Source organism: Ambystoma mexicanum, chromosome 12 (assembly GCF_040938575.1).
Source record: "Ambystoma mexicanum isolate Mex_15411 chromosome 12, UKY_AmexF1_1, whole genome shotgun sequence".
NCBI lineage: Eukaryota > Metazoa > Chordata > Amphibia > Caudata > Ambystomatidae > Ambystoma > Ambystoma mexicanum.
In genome coordinates, this window is record NC_090936.1 from 725611925 (window position 1) to 725631802 (window position 19878).

General features: G+C 41.7%; 1 long non-coding RNA gene across 1 annotated transcript in view; it reads right to left on the reverse strand.

The window, feature by feature from the left end:
- The window catches only part of LOC138514014 (uncharacterized), a 51102-nt gene extending 32749 nt beyond the window's left edge, over window positions 1-18353 (reverse strand). The window contains exons 1-4 of the long non-coding RNA XR_011281865.1: window positions 18191-18353; window positions 17792-17906; window positions 17536-17655; window positions 5634-5693 (exon numbers count right to left, since the gene is read on the reverse strand). This is a non-coding gene — a long non-coding RNA (uncharacterized lncRNA). The remainder of the gene's footprint in view (window positions 1-5633; window positions 5694-17535; window positions 17656-17791; window positions 17907-18190) is intronic.
- Between the last annotated feature and the right edge of the window lie 1525 nt (window positions 18354-19878).

Sequence of the window (19878 nt, forward strand, 5' to 3'; positions counted from 1 at the left end):
GTATTTCGCTAGCAGGTATGTTGATACAAGGCGTAATGCGCATTTATCAAATGACCCTCCCTCAGGCCAGATAGGTGATACACCCTCTCCTTTTATTTCTGACAACCCATTGCTCATGGTACTTCAGTATTTTCTCGCTATACAAAGGGAGGTGTTGACATTTATGTGCTAGCGCTGTAGTCCCTCCCATGATACCGTATTTTTTACTTTTACTGGTATTTTACTTCTTTTTTTGGGGTATAATTATACAATTTCAATTACCAAACCATCTCCTCTCTTCAATACATTTGTTCAAACTTATTTCAGTGTCAACATCAAGAAAACTTCGACAACCTTTTTACTTACACGATCACACATTATTTTTCAACATGAATCGCAAATAATTTACCAACATTTCTTACCAGACCTTATTTTTTTTAATAAAGACATATAGGCACTTACTGACGAACCAACATGTAACACTTTGACATATTCAACATGTAACATATATTATCTTTCAATTTGCTACCCCCTTTCAATTGTTTTGGTTTATCATCCCTAGTTCTTATTCTCTCATTCACTCCCCACCTCTACGCCCCCTTACAATACCTCTCCAAAGAATTCTGCTCACAGGGTAAAAGAATATTCTAAATTACTACTCCAAGCCTAATAAATATATGAGACTCCTACTTTTGTTTTTCTCTTTTATCTCCACTTGTTCCCTGCACTGGTTGAGACAATGCTATGCGGCATCGCCTTCTACCCCCTGCGGAGCTAGGATCCCGTATTCCTTTTTGTCTCTATTTCTACAACAGCCTAATGGCCATATAAAGGATAGGTAAGAAAAAGCCTCAGTTACATTCACATGGACCCTGAACCTCACCCTCAAGTTCTATTTTCCCGCTATTATATCCCTCTTATTTTTTATACCTGTTTTTTAATTTTTTCTTTTTTCCCTTGCAAGTCTTGCAACCAGTACTCACGTGTTCAGTAGGGTGGTCCGAGAGCTGCCATTCGCGGTCTATCTACATACTGATTCGCACCCCAACCAAGCCTTGGCCCGCCTTGGCGAGCAGTTTTAGTTGGGTATTTGCAAAGATGACGAGAACCCTTGTAACCTTTCGTTTGTGCGCGTGAAATGGTCAATCGCGGAGGCAATGGTTTTGCTTGGGGCGTCCCGGATCTCGCCGCACGGTACGGGGCTTCGGGCACCATCCCAATCATGTTGGGGTCACCAAATGTAAAGGCCCACTCCCCGTCTTAGACGTGGAAATATAAATAAATACTACACACCCCAATGGGGAATGAGACTAAGGGAACAGGTTGCGAGAGTTAAGTTTTGTTTATGTACAATTGGCATCCAGAGAACTCTGCTGCCCGAGAGCGCTCTGGCAAACAGTACACGTTTATGGAATTACAAAGCAAAACAGCGTCATTGATGGCATCATTAACATAGGGTGTTACGTTTGTATGTGATTGGACGGAGAGCTGTGTTCCATATATTCATTTAGACTCTGCTTCTCCCGGATAGGCTGCCCCGTTGGCGGGAGGGTGAGCATCACAAGGTCAAGCTGCTTGTGTCCATGAGGGGTGAGGGTCAGGTCACAGTGAGATAGAGCCCTAACTAAGCTAACATAAAATACTACTATTAGACATGCACTAAATAATAGTCACTACAAATCCTTTGAGTTAATTATTTGAGTGAATTATCATAAACCTATAAATCATATACATAAAAACACAGCATCACTCATTGGCGGTCATTATGAGTATGGCGGTAGGGGCTTAATGGCACCGTTAAGGATGGCGGTGCCGTTAAGCCCCTACCGCCATATTCTGAGGTCCCTTAGCAGGAACGGCTGGTCTGTAGGACCGGTTAAGGGACCTTGGAGCTAATAACGGGCACTCAATTTGCGGGCCCATTATTATCGCCTTCCCCATTCCCATTGAGCCCTATGGGGGCTCAATTGGAATGGGGAATGGTTTACTGAATGGGGACTTACCGGGTCCGCATAGGTCAGAATGTCCCGGTAAGTCCCTATTGAGTGACACTGAACCCGGGTTTGGAGGCAGCTATGGTGCTAATAGCACCATGGCTGCCTCCAAACTCATAATGACCCCCATTGAGACTTATATGAAGCCCTGGGCTTAAGGTCCTGGTCAGTGAAATAACATTGATGGTGGGGTGGGTCTGGGCACATCAAAAGAGGCTATGAGGCATTCTGACGTTTGTTAGTTCTAGGGTGCAATATACTCTGACAGAGGTCTGATATTAGTTGGGGGCACACTGGGATGGGCTCTACAGCAGGGTCAAACATCTGTTACATCAAGAGAATACCTTGTGAGGGCAGTGGGTTATAGTGGCAGTCATTTTTGAACAGCGAGAGTCAGAGGGTGCCGGCAGGTTTGTGGAGACGAATGGGCATGTTTCAGGCCGGTTCACACACAGGACAGTGATCTCAGAGGAAGAGTGAAGTGTTACATTAGGGTCTTTGTTTTAATTATCTACGGCTCATCCATGAGAACTGGAGCTGCAAAGCTTTCAGACGGAGTGAGAAATGGTGGGGGCTATAGGCGCGGTGTGCGCAGTGCTGCAGAGGGGAGAGAAGCCTTTTCATACTATCGCAATGAGGCCTAGTCCAAAGATGGAGTCGAGGGTGCACAAAATGGAAGCCGAGTGTCTTGCACAACAACCTCGCTTCTGCCACTGCTAGTGAAACTGCTGGTGTGCATGCGAGCAATGGAAGTGTCCCCCATTATTGTACGAGCAAGTGGCTTACATCGTGCTGAATGTATGAGGGGCCACAACGTATACACACACATTTTCCTGAAAGCCCCAAATCAAACTAAATTGGCTTTCAAACCTTCAAATCAAATAAGTGAACAACTAAGTACATAAAAAGACACACTCAAATAAAATTATGTACTGTACCATGCACATTAACATATGATTATTGCAAAGAAAATGTATATTTATAGTTATAGATACGGCTTTAAAATAACTCTCGGCTACATCCGCGACAAATGAAACACAAGATAGTATCAAAGCGCCTACACACATACCTTTTTAGATGCGACTATACAAGAGCCCCTCCTACACGCCTGCTGGTTGCCACGGCTATTCGCGAAATCTTCAAATTCAAAATTGCATTTCCACTGCAACAAACGCCCCCATACTGACCCCAACACATCTACCAGCCCCCATCCACTCCTCATAGTCCTCCTCCACTCAGCTAGGTCTCTTATAATCCAACAAAACACTCAATATGTATAAGATGCTACCCCACCCAATATTCCGGATAGTCAAGGCTACCACACGTCCACAAGCGCACAACGTGCCACTTGCTCTAATATTGCCATGGCTACAATTGGCTACGTGTATCACCATCGACCAATTAGAAAGCACAACACACACATCAAATATACCCTGCTCATACAAACTACTTAAAAAATTCAAACTAGGAATAATTTTCCTGGAAACAGAGAAATACTGCAGATATCATGGCTGTTTTCAAAACTATATGGCTCATTGGAGACAGTTGGCTGTTTTGGTTGCTGGCTTTTTGTGAGAAACTAAATAATTACATGGACCTAGGTTTGAGAGATGTTACCATTAAATGGTTTGGATTACTGGGAATGCGCTGGTTCCAGGTTTTTCCAATATTGTTAAGTCTTAGAAGTATGCACTACCCAGACATCATAATAATGAATTGTGGAGGCAACGATTTGGAGAATGTACGAGGGAGGACCTTTACTTTAATGATGAAACAAGAGATGGAAAAAACAATGCAACTATTTTCTCACACAATCTTTCACTTTTCCAATCTCACTCAGAGGCAGAAATGGAAATGGACCACAAGATTTAATGGTAAAGTTGAGAAATCTTAGAGAAATGTTAATAAAGTAATTTCAGCATTCATGGCAGACCCCAAACAAGTATGGATTGTGACCAACAACATACAGATCTACATGGCCAATTTCTGTAGAAATGCAGAGTTCCTTGATAACATAAAAACAGAACTACTGATGTGGTAAAGTTCTACAACCAGTGTACCACAAAACAGTCATTTTAAGGACTACTCATCATACACAAATACAAAAAATAATAACCCAACTTTTTTATATTATACCTGCGACTACAGTTCAATGACTTTTACCCTAACCACAGCTACAAAAAGTCATTTAAAGGGAGGACTGGCTTTAAGTTTCATAGTACAATCCAACTTAATTGATGAATACAGAACAACATTACTCATGTACTTATGTAAAGTAACTGCAAAATTAGAATTCAGAAAAATAAATAACAGTAGACTAGATAGGCAAACATTGCACACCCACACACCATAATACCATAAGTGAAAATACACAACCTATAATACATTGTATGGCACGTCTAAAACTAGACCACAATTGCTCCTTTTTATATTAATTTTGTTATAGTATTTCTTCTGTCTTCATCCAAAGTCTCACATACTCAAAAATCTGCAAACGCATATTCAAAGTAAAAAAAACTTGAATAACTACCAGATCACTGACCATGTCCTGTGGCCATGGGCAGCGATGGTTCACCCCCAGCGTCACTATACCTAAACAAAGTACTTTCAAAACAATATAAAACACTGACACCCCAAACTATATAGCCACGACTACCATACTAGACATATGCTTGGCAATCTGTAGTCATTTGTAGCCTCAGATATAGGTGCAAATATCGGCAAAACGGATGAAGAAAACATGCTTTCCCCCTGCACCTCACCATGTGCCTCCCTCGTCTGTGCCAGCTCCCCCCATTCCCCAGGTTTGGCCTCCTCACCTCCCCTGCCTTCTCCATTTCACCCCAGAGCACACAGTGCTTCTATGACGCAGTTTGCTTTCAAATGTCGGCTACTCGAAGGTCTAGCCGAGGCTACAGAAAGCTTTATGTTGAAAACTTGGTCCGTGGACCCCCTCCAACTCCCAAATTTCACCTTTTAAAATAACCACACCACAGAATAAGCCCAATCCACGCATGGATTGCAAATCAACGCTTTGTGCCCAAGTTGTTTTGGGCTGGTCCAAATCTGTCCAGGGGTTTGGGCTGTGTGCTTTGGCAAATATTGACCTTTTTTACCTATGGGAAAATTAATAGGAAGTGGCCGCACTTGTGAAGAACAAAATGTTTGGGACGCTTAAGAACTTTTTGATTTTTTAACAAATTTTTATGAAAGTCTGGTTGGAGGAGGGCCCGCAGACTTTTAATCACTTTTGAAATTCCAGCCAAATCTGTTACTCGAATCAAAAGTTATTAACAACAGAATTTTGATGGGTTAGCTATGTGTCTCCAACTCAGCTTAACTATAGGGCTGCTATTGCCACCCTGTAATATATCATACACATTAGTATATCATTGGTTTCACCAGATATTTAATTATTGCATATGTAACACTGTTAAGGGTATATAAAAGTAAGATAGTATCACATTCAAAAATGTTCTTATACAAAATACATTGCAAGATACTTTTAAAATAATGATACAATGTAACATAAATGCATGCCCAATTAGTAGCCATAATGAGATTTTCAATTTCAATAGCAGGTTCCTACAAAAAAAGACATGAATGTCATTTTCATGCTAATGTATTGATGCCTATTTGGAAGCGCGCTGCCATGCTCACCAGATCTAATCGCTTTTGGCAGACTGAAAATATCCATTGTTTGAGCATCGGAAACACCATCTAAAGTTTGAAATAGGAACACAAAACACAAAAAGATTGTGAGTTCAAAATTGCAATCTGAACGGCTTGGTTCCAATTACCTCTCTTTTCACATAAAAGCCAAAATGGAAAAGGAAAACGCCAAACAAAATATAAAATGCAGTAAACATAACACATTGGATCATTGGCTAAATGAATGAGTCAAGAGTCTAGTTTTCAAATGTTTAGCAATTGCTTGTCACCCAGTGAAGTTCTTGTAACCTGATGGACCTTATTGATATATATTTTGGTCAGGCCTAGGGGCAAGTGATATCTCAAGCTGTGTAGACCTTAGGCATACTGATATGTACATAGTGAATTGCATTGCAATATATGTGTTCTGTGAACTTCTATTAGCAGTAATTACTATAAGTCCCCATTCAGTTTAAATGTCTGTCCTGTGCACCAGACTCATCTATTGTTTTGAAATGCACAGGCACATTACAATAACAGTACTTCTAGGATGAGTTCCAACTGGCACGTTTGTTTTTGCAAATATACCTGAATGTTCCCATTAACAATATCAATGTTTTAAGAAACTACAAGGGAGAATGAGGAATGGTGGGAATGTAGAATAAAGGATTAGGCAACTTGTCATTGACCTTGCGATAGAGATACATGGGCAAGCTGCTACTAATGGGGGAGTCAACATCTTGCTAAGGAGGGGAGGAAACAGCTTAAGTAAAACAATACTATAAAAAGAATAGTTTCGGAGAGGGGCAGAAAGAGAGTGGATGTTCATGGAAAGAGCTGGATGAGGTAGACAAGGGGGGCCACCCAAGTTAGTTTCAGGATCTCCGGGACATTACTTTGGGAGAAAGATGCAATAATAAATGCATTAATTAAAGGGTACAACAGTTCTACACATTCCTTCACCGAGAAGGAGGGCAGGGGTCCCTAGGACAGTTCATAGGTTTAAAGACACCACAAAGGATTTTGTTTCTTCCAATGTAATCAAATCAAAATCAAAGGAGGGATCCTTTAAGGTATAGTCTGGTTGAAGATAGCAGGAACTGACACAACCTAGGTGGACCTAATCCTTTGTCTGATATTCTGTATTTTCTCCCAAAAAAAAGCCTGCATTTTATTTCACCAGGGGGCATCTGAAAGTAGAGGAGGAGAGGAGGAGATGTGTGAAACAGGTCTTTCCTAAAATGATTTAGTATCCTGAAAATCTCTTTAGTGGAGCAGGCAGCCAAATCAGTTTGATAGGCAAATTATACTTTGTTTGCTTCTTGAACAGTGCTTTACATTAGATTTGAGCTTTTTTTAGGACGCTTTTTAGGACGCTACGTATAGCCTGAGCATGATTTTATCTCCATTAGTACTCAATATAACAGAGCAAATTATTGAGATCCCTAAGGTCTGATGAGTACCATGTATTGCCTAAATGCTTAGCTTTAATACTTTTAGTTTGGAGTGTGCAGTGGAGTCAGTGGCTTCAGTCAAGGTGGTATTACAGATATCTACTAAGCCCTTCATATTGGATTTGGTCTCCACTTTTGAATCTAGGTTTGCCAAAATAGGGTTAAGTTTATTGCCATGTAGAGATTGTCTACTTCGGTAGGTAATTGTAATGCCAGCTTGAAGAGGTGGTGCTGGCTGAATGTATGGGAACGGTAAATACAAAATGACTGCCGTATGGTTAGTCCAGTCAAGAGAGTGTGCTCAGCCTTTCTAATGAGATGATCCTGGTAATAACCCAGTCCAGAGGTCAGCCCATTTTATGAGTGTAAGAAATTCTAGTAAAATAGAAACCAACATCAGATAGCCAAGAATAGATAGCTGAAGTTTGTGGATCACACAAATCATTAAAGTCCATATTAAAATCACCTAGGATCATATTCGAGTAAGACAGCAACACTTTCACCAAAGTTCTAAGATGGCCGGTGCACCAGCTGCACACCGCCCGGCATGTATGCTGTTTACTTCTGTTGCCTAGCAACGGGGTTTTCTTAAGCCAACCGAGTCCGCCGGCAGGAAGTAGATGGCCCCTGCATCTAAGGCCCCTAGAAGAAGGCCCCTGTCTGTGCCCAGTGAGCCCAGTTGCACAGAGAGGGTAGGAGTCCTCTCTCCCACTTTTTCGGCACTGCAGAAGCAGCATTTTCTAGCCGTGCTGAAGTCTCCGGATCGATAAGAGGCAGAGAAGGAGCTTCGGCATGTCTGCTGTTTACTTCTGTTGCCTAACAACAGACTTTTCTTAAGCCAATCGAGTCTGCCCGCAGACGGAAGCCGGCTCTAATGTCTAAGGCCCCTAGATCAGAGGTCTTCAAATCTGTGGGGCGCGCCAATGGGGCTCAATGAGAATGGGGAGCATGCTAACAACGGGCCCGTTAATGACGGGCTCATTGTTAGCATGCTGGTCCCCTCGCGGGACCTGCAAATGACGTGTGGTCTGACCAGACATCCTGAGTGGGTCCCACGAGAGGACCTCGTAATGAGGTGGTACAGGCTTAACGGTGCCAGCACCTTTACTGGCGCCGTTAACCCCTTACTGCCTCACTTGTAATGAGGCCCAAAGTAGCTCATCTAAGCATTGGAAAATTGAAATAAATAGCGCATGCCAACTACTTGTTCACATCAGACTTACAAGCCCTACATGCGCCCAAAAGTTCAGTTGAATCTAACTAGAAGAAAACATCTTCAACCACAAATAAGACCCACTTCCATGCCCAAGCCAAGGAATATAAAGAAGCAACCAATAAAGCCAAAGGGGACTCTTATAAACCAGAGAGTCAAGAACGCCCAATCTAGCTCCAGAGAACTGTTCGCCATGCTTTGCAAATTGGAATCGCTGCCCCTACCCCTGACCTTTGTATTAAGGATAATCAATGGTGCTCAAACATATAAAACGCTCAGGCTGACAAAATTACTCTCCTTCAGAACAAAACTGAAGTTAAAAAAACCAAACTCATCCATGACTCCCCACTAGCAGATGCTCGCACTACAGGATTGCAGGTCACACATAAATTTGCCTTCAAACTCTTGACTACAACAGAAACTATCAAAATCATCAAATGTCTAAAGCCATCAAGATGTAAAGGTGACACCTGCCCCGCCAAATTCATAAAAAATTGCTCCAACGAGCTGGCACCCTTTATCACCTCACATATCAACACTTCATTTGCCACCAGCAAAGTACCAGATGACTTAAAAGAAGCCCGGGTACTACTGCTGCTAAAAATATCTACGCTGGACTCAAACATTCCAACTAATTTCCGACCCATCAGCACAGTGCCATTTCTACTAACGATTCTTGACTACAGATCCAACAATTACTGGAATCCAACAATCCACCCTGGCATTGGAACAGAAATAGCACTTCTGGATCTGAAAACACAAATGGTCCAGATCAAAGACAATGGGGACCTTTGTATCCTCCTTCTGCTTAACCTATCTGCAGCATTTGATTTGGTCAACCACAAAATCTTATGCCACCATCTAGCAACATCATTTCATTTCTCCCCAGAAGCTATACAATGGATTGAGTCATTTCTCTCCAATCACAGTAAGAGGGTCTTCTCTGCCTCCTCAGCAGCCACTCCAGCGCTAGTCTCCTGCAGTGTACAGCAAGGTTCTTGTATTTAGACCCACATTATATAATGTATTTACTGAGCAGCTATTTGACAAATTAGACACATTCGGTGTCATGTATACTAATTATGTTAACGACACCAACATACTCTTACCTATCACAGCCTCCAATGACACAGACTCAAATACTCTCAACAAAATCTACCTCACCATCCAGGCTTGGATGGTGCAAAATTAGTTATGACTCAATGATGAGAAAACAGAACTACTCATCATTGGGAGCAAATTCAAACTAAGTAAGTTACCACATCCCTATAAATTCTTCAACATTGACAGTAACACTATCAATGTCGCCAAGGAGATCAAAACATTTGGGGTGTAGATTTACTCAACACTTACCTTAACAAGAGAGGTTAATGCCATTGTCTCTTCTGCACCATACACGTCAAATATAATCAGAACTAGCAGACCCTTTCTCTCCGCAGACATTTGCATCACATTGGCTAGAGTGTTAATACTCTCTAGGATCGACTATTGCAGCTCCCTTTTTGCGGGTTCCAATACCAGAAACATTAGTAAACTCAAAGTCATGCAAAATAATGCAATCGGAGCAGCACTTGATATACCTAAACACAAAGATATTTCTTCAACCAGACATCACATTGACTGGCTCCCTGTATGAAACAGAATCAAATTCATAATCCTCTCGCTTCCGCATAAATGCCTCTCCAACAATTCCACACAAATGCCTCTCCAACAATGCCCCAGTATACCGCAGTAATCAAATTGCAAAAACCCAATCTACCAGACCCACTCATGCCTCCTACACCAGTTTCATCTCTACTCTGAGATTCAGGAGACAGAAAGTGGGTAGCTCCAGCTTCCCAGGGATTGCAGCCAAACTGTGGAACACCTTGCCTGTTACACTAAGAACTGACAGATCCATGTGGTCATTCTGTAAAGGGCTTAAAACTCTGTTTTTCAATCAAGATTCCCTTTAACACCCACTTCAAACATAAAACAATACAGGCAGAACTAAATGAAATGATGTATGCAAATCAGGTAACACATTTTTGCTTGTAAATATCTGTAAAGTGTGTAATAATGTATCATATGTCTGTCAACTAAGCAACATTGAATAAGTTGAATTGCATGTATGTAACCAACTTCTAAAGTTCAAGTGCCTAGATACCTCTGGGTTTTGCGCGCTCTTTAAATGTTCAAATAAATAAAGACAGTCTTAGTACTGATAGAACAAGTTCAATAAAATGATGGAAGAAGCTGGCCTGACATTGAGGGGGACAATGGATAATCAAGATTTGCACTGGAAATGGGAACAGATTGTTGCAGTACAGGGCTTCGCAACCAGGGATATCAGGATATCAAGACAGGAGGACAGCGTACAAGAAGAGGAAGTTTTAAGGATCATGACAATACCACCACCTTCATTTCCCTGTCTATGAGTCATAAGCATGTTATAGTCTGTAGGTAGTGTTGCTGATAAAATGGTCCAGAGAAATATTTCGCCCCAGTTTCAGTAATTGCTAAAAAATCCAACTGGTTTTGTATAATAAAATCATGGATCTCAAGATGATGACACGGAACAGAAAGGTTGTTAAACAAGGCACAGCTGGACGCCAACATCTCTCCATGCTTTAAATTATTGAGTCAGGCTAGATACATCCCCTTGGGCTTTAGGTTATTAGGGCAGCCTGAAAGCGATTTGTTGGATCTTTCATTGGCGTAATACACATTGTAAAACCCTCGTGGGTCAGGTAGGATATGAAACAATATAATTTCTGTGATTTCAGGTAAACGAGTGTCAACAATCATGCTTGTCTAATTCGTGATAAGCCCCAGACTTCAGACAGAACAATCAAAACAGGGCATGAGTCAGGTAAGGCCAAAGTTCATGTGTTAGGGAAGGTGGCCACGCAAGGTTCGCAGCGAGATGGAGTCCAGCAATGCTGAGGCACAGGTAGATGTAGTGAAAGATAAGCTTAAGAGTCTGAAGACCTGACAAAAATGCCCAAAAATGAATAAGAAAATAATGTTCTCTGTCTGTTCATTTTCTTTTTCTAAATAAGAACTTTTCAGATGCTACTCATTTCACTAATTACCTATTTCAGAGTATTGGTATTGATCTCCAGTTTCTTGCCAATGCTTTCTTCACCAAAAGACATTGACCTCATTACGGGTTTGGAGGTAGCCATGCCTTTTTTAGTGAGCATGGCGACCCCCAAATTCAGGTCTGAGGCGGGTCCTGAAAAATGGGAATTACCGGGCCATTCTGACCTTTGCAGGCCCGGTAATTCCCATTTGCAGGACCCGGACTTGGTACGTCCCCATCGCATTTGAGCCCCTATAGGACTCAATGGGAATGGGAAGGATGCTAAGAATGGTCGCGTAAATCACAGGACCATTGTTGGCACCCTGTTCTGCACAACACCACAACCATCCCCAGCCATGTTTTGGCCTCGTTGGGCATCATCAGTGAGGAATAGCTTGGGTCTCTATGCCCAGCAGACACAGGACCCATGTCTGGGCACTTTCAGACCTTGCCATCACCAACACACACGATTGTGCTGCTAATTAGCTTCATCAGTTAAAATATAGGGTAACAGTGGATGTCCTCCCTCCTGGAATATGGGTGAAGACATATGGAACATCAGAAGTTTTTCTACAAGTTACAGAACACAAAGATTGTTCCTTGGAAAATGTGAAGATATTTGTTTGATTTATTTAAGTCCCCCTTATTGGCCTTGGTACACGTCAGATGTCATTCTCCTGAAAAGAAACTTCAATAACTATAATTGATTCTCTTACTGAGGTATTAAAATCCATCACACAGTGGATAATTACTTGTTCACAAAAATGATCAGGCACTTTTAATGTTACAGTCAAACTGGAAAGAAATCGTATAACTGTTGTCTCACCAGATTTCTCTAGATAAGTATTATGTATGTTATATAAGTGCAGCCAATACTTTCCCATTGCTATAATACTAATCCAGTGAATGTTTAATTTTCCCGTTTGATGCTCAGTTATGGACACTTTTAACCTACAATCAAGCAGCATTAGGAGCCCTTCATTCTTCCTAATCCTCTTCTCGCTTTCATGGCTGGTTTAAAGAATGCAAAGAATGCAACATATGGAATGTTATATAATGGCTCACATCATCAGGTCTCCTGAAAATAACAGATCACATATTTCCCAATGACGGATTGCCAATCACTGTCAACCAATGTTGCTTTAATCCCAGCAATATTTCCTGAAAGTAGATTAAGTTGATGCCTAAACACTGGTACAAGCAATGTATCTACTGGGAGTGGATTTCGGTCTACTAATCCAGTTTTCCTGCTGAAATACTGTTCCCCAGATCACTCAAGTTAACACCAGCATCCATACTTTCCACCAGACAGGGGAAGTCACACTCACCAGTTCATTATTGATAAGGCAATTCTGGAAGAATTTATATTTTTGTTGAAGTTAGAGAATTGTGTCAGGCGTCTAGGTGAACATGGGCAAACACGGATTGCATCTGCTCAGAAGGGAGCTGCTCTTTGCCTCTGGCCCGTAGCCAATGGCAGCTTGGGCCAGGCTGCCCAGGGTCCTTCTGTTAAGAGGGTGGTCACCAAGTGGAGAAGCCAATCTGAGGGTGAGGGAGGTTTCAAGGGGAAGGGTGGGAAATAGGTTAAGTAGCACCAAAGACACAAGAAAGAAAGAACGAAAATGGAGGGGTGAAGAGAGGGCAAAGAAGAGAGAGAAAGGGCAGGTGAAACAAAAACGGAGGTGCCAGAGAGCAGAGAGAAACGAGCAGAAAAATGAAAGTGGAGGGGCAAAGAGGGGTCAAAGAACATAGAAAAAGGGCAGATGAAACGAAAATGGAGCGGCCAAGATGGTACAAAGAATGGAGAAAGAAGCAGAAAAGCGAAAATGGAGGGGCCAAGAGGGGGGCAGAATGGAGAAGAGAGGAATGCTTTCACAGGCCTGCTGCAGCTCTAAACGCTTCCCGTTCCTTGATCAGGTCGGGAAGATACACTTCCAAGGGGAATGCCAATCAGAGGGGAGGGGAGGATGCAAGGGAGAGGTAGGAAATAGGTAAAGCCGCACCACAGGTGCAAGAAAGGAAGAAGAGAGAGACTTGGGCAGATAAACGAAAATGGAGTGGTAAAGGGGCAAAGAACAGCTTTGCAAAACTTTGTAAAATGTTTATTTTACCTTTTCTTTCATAAATTCTTCCATCAACTCCCAGCTGTGTTGGGGATTTGGTTTTGAAATATAAATGGCCCATTATATGGTTAACTGGAAGAATGTGGCAAGATTCACAAGGATTCAGAACTTTTCACTCAAGGATCACTGAAGTTTAAATTGCATTTGAAACCCATTTTCTATCCATTGCTGTCTGTTTTCAGCCTCTGACTGTCAGAATTATTACAGCACAGTGGAAACCCGAAACTTTGAAAATACTATTATGAGAACAGCAGGAATCTTTGATTGTGGCACTCCAGTGATGATCACGTTGGCCTGATTCACACACCCTCATTACCTGTCACTAGATTACATATATTGGGGCAGGAAAGTTGTACATCATCCGTTTGTTTGCTGGGAGAGAATATCCGTTTAAACGATATTTGCTGCTATGTTCTGTTGCTCGTGCCCAGACTCCCAGCGGGAATTCATGAAGACAGGCAGGCTGTCTCTGTTGGAGGGACCAAAGATCACCTTTATTTTGTATTCCTTATAACGTAAAACCTAGCTCAAAAGCAGTCAAATACTTTCCAACAGGAGGGTGTCAGTACTGGGACTGTCACTTTATATAGGAGCGCAGTTCTGATGGTCCTTGGCCAGAGAAGTTTTTTTCAACCTGCATGTATTGCAGAAAATGACATGTTTTGAGTGCTTGTGGAACTGGAGGAGGGTGGGAGCATTTCAAACCTCTTCCAGTATTGGGTTGCAGGTGGTTGAGGCATGGCAGGAGAAGGACTGCTTGTGAGTCGTGTCTTTATAGACTAGCTTAGACTCCAAACTTTTGATAGTTTTGCTATGTGAGTTGCAAGAGCCTCCAGAGGTGATTTTCAAGTATGCTTGTGTTCTGTTTGAGACTGCTTTATAGTTTATACATGCAGCTTTGAATATAATCCGGATGGGGGGGAGGCAGTGAAGCTTGCACATTGTTTGAGATATACAGTCACATTGTGAGCACCTGTTATGTGGCAGGATGTGGTGTGATGAGCTGCATTGAGGGAGAGAGGTGTGAAGCTGGAAGGCTAGCGAGGAGAGTGTTTCCCTGTAAATATGTGCCCAAAGTTATATACTATACATTTTTTTATATAGCGCCAACATGCCTGCAGGCCTCAGGGCGCTCACAAGACATACAATGAAACAGAGACGGACAGGGCTAACAATTTGAGCTTTCATTCCTATCCTTTATCAAACAACAATGTTTTTAAATCTTTCTTCAGTTGAGCAGTTGAGGGAATCAATCTAAGTGACAGCCGTAGGTTGTTCCATATGGTTGGAGCCCATGAATCAAAGCTGATTCCTCCAAACCTCTTCAGAGAGTAACTAGGCTGAGACAGGAGCTTGTCTTTTTTTTAATCCAGGAAGCACCTAATTGCTGCCGCCCTCTTGATTCGTGAACAGAGCAAGGAAGGGGCATTACCAGCTCAGCATTTGTATAGCAAGCTAGAAACTTTAAAGTTAATTCTCTGTTGAATGGGGAGCCAATGCAGTTTCCAACGGTCGTCAGAAATATGTGCCTTTCTGCCTGTGCCACATACTGCATGGACTGCCCCATTCTGAATCACTTGTACGTTTTTGATATTTGCATTGGAGGGTCCAACCAACAAACTGTTACAATAGTCTAATTCTTAATTCTGTATTAATCTTTGCAGCTGCAATTAACGCCCTACTCTTTTCTGATGGATAAGGTTGAATCTGCCACATTAGGTATGTTATATACGCACAGGAGGAGCTTAAGTATGCAATGGGTTTTTTAAAGGTTAGATGAGGGTCAAAATAAATCCCTAGGGTTTTTACATGTTCCAAGGTCTGAATTATGTGTCCTTCAATAGTTAACACATTATACTGAGGATCAAGTTTTTTTCAACCTAGTGTCGGAGCCCAATATAAGGATCTATTTTTTTGTCATTTCGAGCAAGTGAGTTTCTGGCCATCCATATGTTGATGACCCCGAAGACCTCACTTACCCTTGCTAGATTTTCTGTGTATGTTCCTGACAGTTACAGGACAATCGGGGTGTCATTGGCATAATTTGAAAACTTGACACCCAAGCTGTCCAAGAGGTTGAACAGCAGTCTGGAGTACACATTGTACAACAGAGGTGACAAACAGGATCCCTGTGGGACACCTCCGTTTAGTGGATTCTGTTGTGATTGAAAGTCATCCTTGGCCACTCTTGCCATCCTTGGTCCGTGGAAATATTTGAACTAGTTAGCAGCTAGCTTTGAGCATTTACCAATATCAATCAACCTGTCTGCCAGCATCTCGGGATTCACCAAATCAAAAGCAGCAGAAAGGTTGAGTAAGAACAATAGTGTGACCCCACCCTTATCTATAATTTGGGATATATTTGACTTCACATTGAGTAATGCAGTCTCTGTACCATGCTTTACTCTAAAGCCGGATTGTCCACTGGCCAAGATTCCCTGTTGCTCAATGAAGATCTGGTACTGATTACAAGCTACTTTATCAATAACCTTCAAAAGGTAAGAAACATTTGTTATTGGTCTCTAACTGGCAGGATCTTTGGGCTCAAGGGTGTCCTATTTTAGCAAAGGGGATCTCCATGCTTCCTTAAGACATCCTGGGACAAATCCTTCCTGAAAAGAGAGGTTGAGAAAAGCCATAACCCAAGGGGCAGAGGAAGGCAGAAATTCTTTAAACAACGTTGCAGAACAGGTAACTCCTTTGCATGATGTAGGTTTCGTTGTGCATACTATATCTATGACCTCATTGTCCGTTCTTGTTTAAAAGTAAAATAATCATCAGGGTTTAATTATACCATGGAAGCAGAAGTTACAAGTTCAGGTGCCACTATGTCCTTAAGACAGTCTGCAATACGTGCACAGTGCTGATTATTTTGTGTGTAAAAACCTTATGCACTTTTTGACACCAAAGGGTATTAACAACAACATATTAATCCTTATTTGGTCCTTTTAACACCTGTAAGAGTGTAAATAACTCCCTCGAGTTAGACTTGGCTCCCTTAATCCTTTCATCGAGTTTAGTCTCCTTTGCCTTAAAGATGGCTGTTTTGTAACATTTGGCAGCTGTTTTGTAAATCTCAAGAGTGGAATAAAATAGGTTATTCCTCCAACTCTGCTCAGCTATCCTCTTACCCTTCCTAGCGGCTAGGACATCCGTGGAAAACCACTGTTTTATGTTTCTTTCCTTTTTTTGCTTTAAGCGTAGTGGTGCCAAGAGTTTAAAGGCTTTATTGGTGATAGAGCGAAACTGGTCAATGAGAGACTCATGTTTTCTTCAAGGGAAGTTATTTCGGGAGTAACAATCGCCTCAAAAGCAACATTAGTGACTTTCCGGGTATTTCTTGAACCAAAAGATTTTGCCCTTGCTTTACTATTTTTCATTGGTACATTTGAAAGTTGGATACCAAATGTCAGAAAGAAATAATCAGACCATATACATTTTTGGACATTGATTGGTTCAATGACTTAATTTTTTAGTAGAATCCAATCAAGTATATTCCCTCCAAACATGTTAAACTATGCCCTTGTGAATTACTATCCCTAGATTGCGCTGGTTGCTCCGCTTATCTAGCGATAGTGATAGTCAAGAAGGAAACTTGCCCTATTACTAATCTTACAACACACTCAAAAGAAAAGGAACAGTCTATTTGTTCAAAATAAATGGTTAATAGGCACATGCCACGACCATCTGTGCATGCGTCATCTGCCTTACAAATGAGGTTTCTATTTTGTATTGGTTATCTTTGTTTGGCAGATATGTTAAAAAGTTTGACCAATTGGTTTACAAGAAGCAGTTTTTTTTAATGAAACACAGGGTATTATTTCCCTATTTGTAATAAGGGACACGCGACTGAGTTGGACCCCTGTCGAATAATTACTGACAGGATTGTAGTTTTTCAATATTAGTACAACCCCATGAGGTCCGTATTCTTTTTATACTTGCTTGTGCTCAGACTATGGAATAATCTGATGCCTTCCTGTGTTTGATGGAAGGATCTATGTATGTTTTTTTTCCCAAATCATGTGTACGCTTTAGAAAAAGACGGGACAGAGCCTACCGGTTTCAGTGGACTGAGATCATTACACCACTTTCTTCAGGGCTATTGTGCAGCACTGGGTCTTGTTGCTGCTTATATTCTTTTCAGCTGTGGATATCTGCTAAATTGGAGGTACAGCACCTGTGATGAAGAGATAAAAGGGGTAGAGGGTGTGATAATAGATACATATTTCTATTAGATCTCTATATATCACTCGGGTAGCCACACAACTCTGGCACATGCATCAAGAGAGATAATATGGGTTAGAGCTGCTTACCCTGCTCTTTGCATAAGATTCTCAAAAAAGGCACTGGGCGTCCTTATGTAGGGTGTGTTGTGTTTTGTTATATTTCTTCTTGCTGGATGCCCCAATAAGTTGCATTCCATGGGACCTAGAAGGACGGATTAGTTTGTTACCGAGGATTCATTGGCATCTACATAGATACTTTCGCATAATTTTTCTGTGTCTAATTATTTAACAAAAAGGAGGGCCACGTGTGACGTGGTTCTATTTGCTCAAACATCATCTATCTCAAAGGTCGGTGACACAAGGTCTTCTGTTTATGCTCACACTGTGCTAAAGCATTGTACGTGTGGCATGCTCTGCTAGTACATGCAGATTGGATATTGCGGTCCAAGATCTATGTGGTGTAGTCATTGTGCGGAGGACAATCACCTTTGTATCAGCTCCACGCTCCTCTGCGGGTGTTTCTGAAAGTTGTAGCGTACTGCAAGCAAGTTATCGCTGTATCTCCATTCCACTTCCTGTTTACTGCATGCACGCCTGCTTAGTCTTGAAGCACTCGCGTTCAATGCGCGGCAGCGCTACACTATCGAACGCTGTCGGCGGAGCACTTGCGTTCAATGGACATGCGCGGCAGCACTACACTATTGAGCACTGCCAGCGCATGCGCATGCAGAGGCATCCTCCGTTGCCATGACAGGTACACCCCTGTGTAGTACTGTGGCTGTTCCTCCCGTGTGTTCGCTATACTTGAACTAAATGCTTGAATAAAAAGTGTGCACATTTATCTACATAAATGTGTGGCAGATGGTGTGTGCTAAGTCAGAGCTCCAGACGTTTTGCAAGATGGACAGGGCACGTCTGGTAAAAACATGGACATGAGGACGATATTTGGAAGTAAAATGTGGAGATTGATATGTAGATGCTTAATTTGTGAATGGTTTTTGGAGGTGCATCACAGAGTAAAAGAACTGATTTGCTCGAACAAGTTTATACAGATGAAAAGATCAGCAATTATTTTGCTTAAAAGTCAAATTTTTAGTTTTTCTTTTTGTGCTTTCATGAAGCATGACTTACATCCAATGTGGCATCTTGGCACTGAATGAACCAAGATCACAGGAAATAAAGGAGTGAAAGGTGTATATATGCATTTGGAAAGTGCATCTATGTATTAGGAAACATATCAATGTAGAAATAGTAACACCAGTCTAGCTATGTTTTCGTTATAATGAGCAATGTGGATTTGTATTAATTTACTTAAATTGAAAAGTGCTTTACTAAGAAGCACAATGCAATGGGCATACAGGTGGCTGGATCAGTCCTGCTGTGGTGTGCTATACATCTTCATGGTATGTTATGCAATGAGTCTGGGTTTTTGTAGAACACAGCATGCACCACAGTTGATTTCCTAGTGCCCATGAACTAGTAGTTAGTATCTCAAATGTATTTCTCTTTTTTTTCAATTTGATCAACTGCCAGTCCTTTCACTGATCAAGTCTCAGATCATCCTTCTGGCACCACATGTCTGCCAACTTATCATCTACCTCTGATATCCTTGCTTTTAAAAAGTGCTAAACACACCCAGCTTTCTAGTACGTAGTAATCAATTCTGCATACCCTTCCGTCTTATTGTCAAACAAACAGAAGCTGCCTCCGAGGCATGTCTGGTGCCATACAGAAAAACACAGAAATCGCTGAACAACACCATTGTATTTTTTTATGTATTGCATTTATAAAGCGCGCTGACAGCCCAGGGGCATTAAGGCGCTGGATGCCCCTTTGATGGTGGTAAAGGACATGGAGATAGTAAATGGGCACAGCAAAATACATACATTAAATAATATCTTCAGTAATAACTGTATTTACAGCTATAAACAACTATGCAATGCACAGAGATTGAAGACTTCCTCCAGGGAGGGAAGGTGGTTCTTTATGACAATATTTAATGTTTTCAGTGTTGGAATGTTCTTAATTTCTGGTGATAGGAAGTTTCAGTGATGTGGACCCAGAAAGTTGAAAGAACAAAAGGCAGCAACAGGTGAATTGTGAATTTAACTTGAAAAGTGCAAGGAGGTGACCAGTGGGAGATTCAGCCAGGTGTGTGGAGTGGGCTAGCCCAT